The 10,760-nt window shown below is 41.5% G+C and overlaps 1 long non-coding RNA gene and 1 pseudogene across 1 annotated transcript in view; one reads left to right on the forward strand and one right to left on the reverse strand.

Moving 5' to 3' along the window:
• The window catches only part of LOC148157141 (uncharacterized), a 60,251-nt gene extending 50,586 nt beyond the window's left edge, over positions 1-9,665 (forward strand). The window contains exon 3 of the long non-coding RNA XR_015764501.1: positions 9,106-9,665. This is a non-coding gene — a long non-coding RNA (uncharacterized LOC148157141). The remainder of the gene's footprint in view (positions 1-9,105) is intronic.
• LOC148157142 (uncharacterized) lies at positions 1,400-8,570 on the reverse strand (annotated as a pseudogene).
• Positions 9,666-10,760: the final 1,095 nt, after the last annotated feature.

Raw genomic sequence — 10,760 nt, forward strand, 5'->3', positions numbered from 1 at the left:
TGAAGGCTTGACCCCGTCGCGGCTCCTTCCGGCGCGCTGCCCCCACGGTCACGCTCAGAAACGGGCCGCGGAATCCTCCTCGAGCTGATAGGTCGCGAATCCGTCACCGGGCGTTCGCACAATAACATTCATTACCATATCAGGCTCGGCGAGAAGCGGGAACGGCCTCCGGTTGTGGCGGATCCCATTCAGAAAACCATCATAAAGCACCATATTGCTTTCGCTTTAATCTCTCATGTTTCAAATTAGGTTAAAATACTTGTACCTCTCTGAGTGCCGTTCTTTACATATGCAAATGAGGGAGAGCTGGATTGTCTGCTCTCATTTCCATAATGTGAGCCGTGAAGAAGCCTCAGATTTGCTTGGTTGATTTTGAGCTATGTCTCGAAACAAAAACCATACTTGGCTCCACATCAAGGCCTTTTTTTTTTTTTTTTTTTTTTTTTTTTCAGAAAAACCGCATTACACATGTAGACAGTGAAGGTCAAAGGTTTACATACCCTTACGGCAATAAATGTTATATTTTAGCATTCTATTCTAAGAGTGCATTGTCCAACCAAAGTGATTTATAACCACAGTTTTCAAAAATATCCGCACAGGTTTGAAATTATGAACACAGAACCAAATTTTTACATACACCCCCAGTCGCTTTTGCAAGCAACTTGCAGAGAACCCCCCTTGCTTTTAGTAGCCGTCAGCACGTTTCTGACATAACTCTGGCTGGATGCTTGTCTTCTTGGCAGAACTGGGTTGCTTTCCTGGCACACTCCCAGATTCGAAGCACAGGTTTTTCAAGAAGTTTAATCCCAAGCCTGCTTTATCCATTACGAAAGCAGCTCTGATATGCTTCTGGGGCGATTTCCTGATGGAGCGTCCAGCTGTGTTCAGATTTCAACGTTCTGACCCAAGCAGCCACCTTTAGATGAAAGGAAATTGGTTTAAGAACAACCCAGGAATCATTAGGCCTGTCGGGTGCTCACCACCGCGAGCTAGCTTCCCGTCGCTTTGAACTGGGAGCGCGAAGGGCCAGGAAAAGAAGCCTCTGCTCCAAAACGAGACTCTCAAGGTCGATTAAAATTTACAGCTCCCCACATAGAAAAGCAAAATACCTTCTGGAGGGAATTTTCGCAGTCAGATAGGACAAAAGTTATCTGGCTTGGCGGAGGAGACAATGGTAAGGTGTTTGTACTTAAGGACACAGTTGGGTTTTTCCAAAAAGGATAATGATCCCAAATACACTGAAATAGTAGGAAATAATGAGCCCTTGGAGCACTTTGACCTCAGCTAAACTAGAAAATTGTCAGCTACTTTTAAATGTCAGGTCAATTTGAGCAAAACAAAAGAATTGAAGGGAATTTTAGTGAGAAGAGTGGACAAATACCTGGAATTAAGCCTGAGGTTTGGAATACAAAAAGCACGCAGGGAAGGTTTAGCTTGCTTCAACCTTCCCTGCGTTCGCAAACTCCAACTTGAGAACTCAACTTTTTCCTATTGTTATTATTTTTTGACTATCTGACTTACTGAAGACGTCTGTTGTGTCATCGTCCCTCGGAGGCATGTCTTATTTCTTTTATTTTTCCCCAGAACCAGTGGCAGACTCAGCCTCAGTGTTGTGGATTGATATCGCCGCCGTGAGCTTCAAAAGAAATGCATTGTCTTGTCCTTGGAAATATGGGACAGAAGTCAATAAGCTTCTGGAGTCTCGCTCTCGACTTCGGAGGCCGCGCATTCTTACGATTGCTATTTGACTGATGAAACAATAGCAAGGGAAGAGATGCCGAGTCTGCGTTATTGGATTTGGATTGTAACACTGTAGGATCAAATAAGGCTGGGAAGAGCCTGCGAATATCACTTTGGACCCACAACAGACAAAGGCAGATTGTTATTGCGCCGAACCGGCATTAATAATTCAATCATTTGACCCGTGACATGATTTCCCGTAAAACAATCTGATCCTCTGAGGGCTGATATTTGAAATCTATGAGTGTGTGTGTGTGTGTGTGTGTGTGTGTGTATATGGCTGCGTCTGTATGCGTGTGTGTGTCTGTTTTGACCTTCGCAGTATGACAGAGCCGAAGCCTTAGGCAACAGCTACAAGTGTAATGTTTAGAAGGCAGGAGAGTAAAGAGGAGAGACGAGATACGAGAAATTGTGTGTGTGCGTGTGTGTGTGTGTGTGCGTGTGTGTGTGTGTGTGTGTGTGGGAAAGATATCTGAAGTCTGCGGCAGCCATTCCCCTCAGCGTCAGATGTGCCTACCCCCAGGGGGGCGTCAATAAGCATGCCATAGGAAATGCAAGGTCTGAGAGAAAGAAGAAGAAACGTGAGAGGCATTCTAAAAGTCAAGTAGAAAACGTATGTAGAGGACATTAAAAGTAAAAAAAAAAAAAAAAAAGAAAGAAACGGCATGTGAGCAAGTGCAAGAGAAGCTCCCTGTATCAATTGTTTCAAAGTAGGCCTTCTGCCTGTGCACACAAGATGAATGGAGCGACGTAAACTGCACCGCATGCACACGCAGAGGGAGCAACCCGGCTGCTTGCATGCATGCACAAGCAAAAAGCAGGGGGTGCCATCTATCAGGACGCGGGGGGAAAAAACGGGGGGGGGGGAGGGGGAGGGGGGGTTTGGAGGGGTGTAGAGGAGGAAATCTGTCCTGTGATGTCTGCAAACGAGGACTGCGGCGGCGCTGTCACATTGCATTTGGCTGCGACGTGGGAACCACGAAAGGGGGCTGCGAGGGATGGACCCGTCTGTGCGTGTACAGATAATGAACTTGGAAGGTAGGCTGGACGCTGCGGTTCTTGTCACAGCTGGTGGTGCCTCTGACGCTGCTGAGGGAAACCGAAAGAGGAGAAGACAAGTAGAGGAGTGTGGGGAGGGGGGGGGGGGGAAGACTAGGCAAGAGATATGAAGAGGCCTGCAGGAAGAAGAAGAAGAAAAAAGACGCAGAGTTAATTGCTGCTGGAGTGACGAGGCAATGCCGCCGTTGTACCAGAATGAATATTTACTCTAATTAGAGATGGCTAATGTGTCCCCAGGTATAAAGGTTACCGTGCTTCCCTGAGAATAATTAGAGACACAGAGCTCGCATTGTCCAGGAGAGCGCCGCGGAGCTCCCTTTGTACATCATTAACAGTTCAGTGACAACAAAAGCCCAGTTAATAGAATGTAATGCGGTTTCCTCAACCATGCCTTTGTCCAAATGGTCATTAGAGTAAAGCAAAAGCCAAAAAAGAAAAAAACCTCAGCAGCTCCTCCCACCTCTTCATGTGACCCTCCACTTTTTTTTTCTTCCACCTCCCAAAACCCTCAGCCTTGTGTTTGCTCTGCCGCCGTCTTATTATCGCCACCCTCCATATCGAGACGATAAACAAGATTTCACGACACGGTTTTTGTAAAACACAGTTAAACCTCGTCTATAAAAGAATTAATTTTGCCAGAGAGAGAAGGGGAAAGAGAGAAAAGGAGCCAAATGTATAGATTTACAATTGCACACTCGAATTCCCCAGCATGTTTTAATGCATCGTAAACACTTGCTGTTTTTTGGTCTCTGTTCCAATAAAAACAGAGCGGCAGCGCGGGGGTGTAATATCTGGAGCTGGGGGAAATTAAAGCTGAGGTTCTTCCCCTCCTCAGTGCACTCCCAGCTCTGACACACACACACACACACACACACGCACACACACACACACACACACACACACACACACACACACACACACACACGGTTAATCAGCAGCCCAAAGAGAAATCTAAGACCACATCTACACCCAGTGGAGGAAACCTGATACAACCACATCTTCCCACAGCCACCCCAACTCCACCCCTCACTCTCTATCCTTTCTTTCTCTCTTCCTTCCTTTCTTTCTTTCTCCTAATCATCAGCACACAGAGACACATGCCCCCGCTGATAAATTAGACACAAGGTTCAGTATGATTAACTAAAGTTAATGAGCACTGAAAGTGATCCCAAACAAGGTAACCGTAGAAGGGAAGTATTTGAGGAAAACATTACGTCTCCATTAGAAAATAGACTTCCTTTCTCTCTCGCTCTCTCTCTCTCTCTTTTTTTCTTTCTCCGTTTCAGCTTTTTCGTTGCTATTTCTAAAAGTCCTTTCACTGCACGGTGACAAACATAACCCTTCCGACTGGTGGAAAAATAAATCATACTTTCAAGTGAAGACAAATGCCTCATCCGCTGGGAGTAGCTGCAGGCTGTAGTCATAATGGCCTCTCTTTCTTTCAGCCTCCTTTCCTCTTTCTGTTTCTTTTTCCTCTCCAGGCAGGGAGTTTCCCCTGGACTAGTTTTTAAATATCCTCACAAACCGGCCTTACGCAGCAGAAAGCTGCAGTTTGGGGAAGATCAGTGGCGGAGATACTTATCTGTGCCTTAGCTTATAGCGGGCTGCAGAAGTAGTCGTTCAGCTGGGACCCTTTTTTGGTTATTTTTGTCACATTACAATCACAAACTTCGTTGTTGTTTTTTTTTTTTTTTTTGAGATTCTATGTGACTATAATTATGATGCACGATTTTGGCAATTATTATTGGGGTTTTTTAAAACAGAAGAAGTCTGAAAAGTCTAACAACATTCACTTTCATTAAAATTAAAGCAGCAGGTCTTCTGAGAGACGCCTCCACCAGCTTTGTTAAGTTCAGAAGTATTCATACCCTTTGTAGATTTTACATGTAAAACTATTTTTATGCAATATCAGGGTTTCCCCCAGTGTTTTATAAGCCTGGCGGGCCACCAGGCTCAGCATTGCTTATTTATTTGAGTCTTTTTAAAGTGTTTGCATTTTTTAGGACTTTATAGTTGGTGTTCAGGTATTAATCTTCCAATCTTTCAATGATGCATAATTATCAAGTGATATTTTCAAATTTCCTGTCAACTTTAAACATTTTTTAACTCACAAACTCAACAGGCCGCTGGATGAATGACTGCCCCAGTGCCCCACCACCGAGCTTAGCAAGTTTTCTGAGGGAAAACCTTGAATATCATCTTTAAAACACACATCAGATTCACAGATAATCTAAAAAAAAAAAAATGTAAAAGGACTATAAATTTTGAAAAAAAGAATGTCTCATTTAAATTTTTATTTTTTACTAAACATGGGACATCACAATTGTTAATATTTTCTATAGGTAGTGAAAATGTCTTTATTGACCTTTCTGGGTCAAACCCTTTGTAAATTTGACATGTTTCCGATGGTATTTTGATTTTTGATTTTTTATTTTTTGGTGACGTGCGAGCTTTAAGACTTGGAGGCTGCAAGGCCTCCTTTCCATCACCCTCATCTTTTTCTTTAAGGACTCTATCAGACTTTGACTGGACTTGATCAGAATGCTAACATTACGTCCAATCGGATGTTGCTAAAATTAAAAGATTAAGTTAAACCTGAACATGTCCAGGGCATGACATGTTCAAATTGTACTACTAGAATTTGACTAGGCCACTTTAAACCATCTATTTTGAACCACTCAGTTGCAGTTTTGGTAATGTGTTTAAGATTACTCTGACAGTCTCAAGTGCTTTGCGGTTTTCTGTAAGTTCTCACCCAAAATGACCTCATATTGATCTCTGTTCATCTTCCTATCGGCTCTAGCTGGAGTCTAAACAGTATAATGCTGCCACCTTCAAGTTTGCACATGTGAATTGTGTTTGAAGTTAATATGAGGCGTCATTTTCCCACCGATAATGTTTTGTACATCAACCTAAAAAGGCTTTTGCTCTGTCCAGTTCGTGACTCGTGGCAATCTGTCAACAGGACGTCTTCCAGCTTTCTTCTCGACAGACGTTCACGTAGGCTGGGTTTGTACAGAGCAGCACAACTTTTGTTTGTAAGACATGCTAAAGACCTGGGGGGGAGGAGGAGATAAGGAGGCAAAATGTGAAAAAAAGCTCAGAGAGGTATTCTTTGCGTCTTGTCATTAACTCCCCAACGTTAAGCGTCCGGCTCAATTTGCTGCTGTCTGCTTTCGTTTTATTGAGCAAACAGCAGGAGTCGTCTCTCACATCTCAAAACGCTCAACGCGGGCCCTTGAGCTCGTTACTCACGTCCGATCTGGTGTCGGGGTTCGGTGAAAAACCGACGGATCTCACTCCCCGCCCCCTCCCCAACACTGCCCGCTCAGTTGTACGCGCTTGGCCCGACCCGGGCTTTTTGGCTGGGCTCGGGGCCGGACCAGCTGCAGAAGTCTGTCTCCCCTCCTCAGCTCTCAGTGCTATCGGGTTGCCCCTACTCCTCCTTCAGCCCATTACACAGGCCTCTTTATGCTGCGCTAAAAGCTGCTCATGTTCAGACCCTCCTGGGAAAAGCTCCTTAAAACATGTCAGGATGAGAGGCCCTGTCTGGTAAAATATTAATAGGAAGTTAATTGGTTGTTAATGGACTGGTGCTTGGGCAGGAATCACCCTCCATTAGATAGACCACACCAACACTCCTCCACTCCCCCCATTCAAGGGTGTCAATTTACCACCTTTTTTAATCTAATTGGTTTCCGGTCACTGTAGCAGTGGCGCTTGCTGTAACCTGTTCTTTTTTTGTTTTTTTGTTTTAAATGCAAGAACTGCTCCACCCTTTCTCGAATGTATTTCCTTGTTACGTGCTCGACCTGTTCTGTTACTCCGGTGCCAAATTGTAACCGAACCGTCCTCTCTGTTAATTGTTCATTGTTTTCTCTCTCGCTCCACGCTTGTGCAAATCTTCCCACCCTCTGAAACATAAGGAAATACTTTCCACTTTTTTGTTGTTTGTGGTCAGCATAACTGTACTTTCTGTGGTCGTCCTCACCCCAAGCAGAAACAAACAACTGAAAAGAAAGAAAGAAAGAATGAAAAAAAAAATCCCCCTCTTGCGCTGGAGCACACATGTAATATTGATGCAGAGCAGACTCGGAGAAACAGAAAATCAAATGGAATCCAAGCTAAGTTCAAATGTCGACATCGACACATGCATTTTTGATCTTTGCAGAACCTACAAGACATTTTAAAAGATGGCGGAGGGGGGGAGGGGGAGCCTGGCGGGCACACAATATATTTTTAGAAATAAGTGATGTTTCGGCGTTCGCCGCTCAGCTCCACTTCATTTATGAGAGGGACAAATACTTGTTGAAAGAAGTTGTTCAGGAAATGGGACCTAAGATGGCGGTGGAGCTTACCCAGACTGATTTGTTTCTTTTTTCTTCTTTTTTCAAAAAGATTGAGCTTTCAAATGCACTCCAACATGCAGCTCTCAAAGTTCATCAGTTTCCTGACTAAAACTTTTAAAAACTGCAAATTAAATCAGATTTTGTCAAAGACACGGGTAAAGAAAAAAAAAAGACTGAGCTCAAACATTTATTCAGATTAATTTTTTTTTTTGTAATTAAAAAACATCAGGAGCTACTGAGTCCATCTTTAACTCTAATATAGAGAGCAGCTGACTTTATTTTTCTCAAAAGAAAAATCCAGGAAAAAAAAAAACAGAGTCTTCGCCTGATTTAAAAGTTTACTAGTTCTCTTATTTACTACAAGAGAGCTAGTAAATAAGTGCGATAATTTACACGTACGCATTTCATCTGGGTTGATTTTTAATCCATGGAAACGATCGGAGTCAAACAGCTGATTAAATTAGATCAATTGCAACCGTTTTGAAAAATGTTCTAACTCAACAAAATTAGCTCAATTTCAACATTCCAACAAAAAGGCTTTAAAACTTCAGGGGATCATTTTATGTTCAGTGTTATTATTTCCAGAGGGCAACTTTTTATTGCCTCAGAGTTGCTTTCATTGGAAGCTGTTTATTTTATGATTTTTTTCCCAAACATGGAAATGGCCACGATAATCAGACTTGGAAAGAGAACTACAACAATTATGCAAATGTGTGTGTGTGTGTGTGTGTGTATGTTTAACACACACACATATAGTAAAATATAAATACAAATATAAAATACATTTTATCAGAAGTACACAGTAATTAATTTGAAACTGATGTTCTTAAAGTGAAATTGAAATCTTTTGATTTTAATATAATAAAATCCTCTTCTCTCAAACATGAGGAAAGCATAAAATGCTCGTGGAGCTGCAGAGCTGCCTACGTTGCCACATGACAGCTGCTATAAAAAAACTCCTCGATAATTGCCCGGTTGTCTCTGCACTTTGACAGTTCCTTCTGAAAGCTGCAGAACTCTGCTGTCCTCCTTCGACAGAGACACGAGAGAAACGCGAGGAGCGCTTTCAAATCTCCGAGAGGAGAGCTGTAAACGTAGGTCCACACTTGTGTATTTGGCTTTCGTGGAACCTCGTCAGAATCCACTGCGCCGTGCCGGGGCGGACTGCGGCAAACGTTTATCCTCCTGATCCAAGGCTGGATCGTTGTCGTGTCGATGCTCTGTCCGTCTGTCCGGGAGGAGTGCTGAGTGCTGTCCAAAGTGAGACATCAAAAACAGCTGGACTATCACTTTCACAATCCACAAAACTGCTAATTCACTGAGTTTGTTTATGGAGTCATAAACTCTTTCAAATTGAAACAGATCAGGATTTTTTTTTTCCCACTCATAAAATTTTTAATACCAGTTAGAGACTGAAGACATGTCAGGGAGAAAATGATCAGCTCACGTGGGAATTAAACATGTTGCCTCAGCTACAGAGACGGCAAACACGGCTGATAATTAATAATAATCCTAATACATTATAATGTAATGTTATTTTTATAATGTAGGATGTTTCAGAATCAATCCGACCCATTTATGGGTTTAACTCTGACATGTTTTCAGAAGAGCTTTTGGGAGTTAATGATTTGTTTAAGTAAAAACAATTAGTGTCATTTTTATAATTAATTAGCTAAATAATAAATAAACTAGGAAGAGCATTGTTGGGCTTTAACAAAACCATCAATTAACAGCATCATTAATGGATGTGACTGTAATTAGAGCAAAGTTTTCTATTTAAAGTCAAAATAGATACTAAGTTACAACACCAATGCATTTAGTTGCTTTCAATCTCTAAAAAAAGAAAAGCCTACATAGTTTGACACGTTAAAGTACACTTTTTTTTATTTGATCTGTCATAAATCGGCTCATTCAACATCAGTAAGAAATTAATATCCCATTTTCTGTCACTTTACAGGCAGCGAGTTGCTACGTTTTAAGGAGTCGTCGTCGGTTTTGCTGCTCCAGGCAGAAGCGAGAGCGAAGACGTCCTCGTCTGATTGTCAGAGCGCCCCGACCTCTGAGTGCGTTGACCCCAGAATCTTTCCATGTCTGTTTCATGTATATTTTATTTACCGCAGCCCTTCAGTGCGCAGAGGTCCACGCTTGTGACCGTTGAATGGAAACTGCTCTGAAACACGGGAGTGAATCTGTGTCCAATTACGTCGCGGGGCAAATGTCAATAGATCCAACAGATGTCCCACTTATGCTTATTTCCGATTTTATTTAGCTAAAGCGCCACTAGATGGTATAATGTATTCAGACTTGGATAGCTAAAAGCTATGCTGCACCATAAAACACACACACATACATACACATATATATAAATATATACCAAATGAGAAGACATCTTTTTTTTCCACTGTTTAAAATGAACTCAGACCAAACTTCTCCTGTTCTTGGTCAGTTAAAATTACTGAAATTATTCCTGTTTGCTAAATGCCACAATAATAAATGAAAGAATATGTCAGCAATTTATCTATTAATTTTCATTATTTATATATTACAGTTCATCATCATTTCTAGGGAAGTTAACAAACCCTTGCGTCTTCTCTTGGCCACTCTCCAAAATGGGAAACACAAGGAAGCAGGCCAAGTGGGGCAGCTGTGTGTTAGTCTTGACAAGTCAGAAAAGACAAGAAACAACCACATGGAAATGGCAATTAGAAAATATCAAGAAAACTCTAGATGTACCCAAATCAATAATAATAATAATTAATAAAAGATTATATTTATTAAACAAGGATTAGAAAGAAAGTGGGCTTAGTCCCTTGTTTGATCCACTAATTGCTAATTTCCACAACTTCTTGTTTAAATTTGCTATGTTTATTTAGCTGTCAACTCCATTATTTCTGTTTGTGTTGTGTCCTGTAGAGCCTGTTTAGCTAGTGGAAAACATGGCAGAAATAAATCAATTTGACAGACAATTAAACACAAGCAGAAAGATCTATGCTTGAAACTGTAAATACAGCACCATGCTATAAAAAGGAACTTTGGAGAGTATTAAATGTCAGCCACTCTTGTTCTTTAAGTTATGATGAAGCACATTAGTTTCATGATGTAACGTCCATAAATTAGCTCCTTTATTTTGGTAATAAATCCCAACTAAAGCTAAAGATGAGTCTCTAAATATGTCAATTCAGTTAGCTGGTGTCCAGCAGGAAATGCTAAAGCTGCAATATTCAGATGACTTCTATTATGAAATAATAATATATCAACGCTGTTGGAAACAAGTCACAAGATGTGTGGTTAGAGGAGTTTTTATGTTGGAGCAAAAACTTAAGCTTGTTTCCAGATTTATCTTCTTTAGCCACGGTGCTAACGCTAAGTGTCAGAGTTATCAGTAAGCTAGCATATCTGACTGTTGCCACGGCGCGCCCTAGTTTTGGTTGTCAGGGAAAAGGTTTACATTTAGCCTTTTACAACAGGCCTAAAAGGTTTTTTTATGATTTCAAAAGCATTTCATGCCTTAAATACAAACTCTTTTCTTGTTAACACTGAAGACCAACCAGATGATTGCGTCTTCATGTTTGGTTTTTGACTTTCTGAACTTGTAGATTTTAAATGTCTTTA

The sequence above is a fragment of the Poecilia mexicana genome, unplaced genomic scaffold (genome assembly GCF_051168715.1).
Source record: "Poecilia mexicana isolate PSO_F unplaced genomic scaffold, ASM5116871v1 scaffold_10, whole genome shotgun sequence".
In the NCBI taxonomy this organism is placed as follows: Eukaryota; Metazoa; Chordata; class Actinopteri; order Cyprinodontiformes; family Poeciliidae; genus Poecilia; species Poecilia mexicana.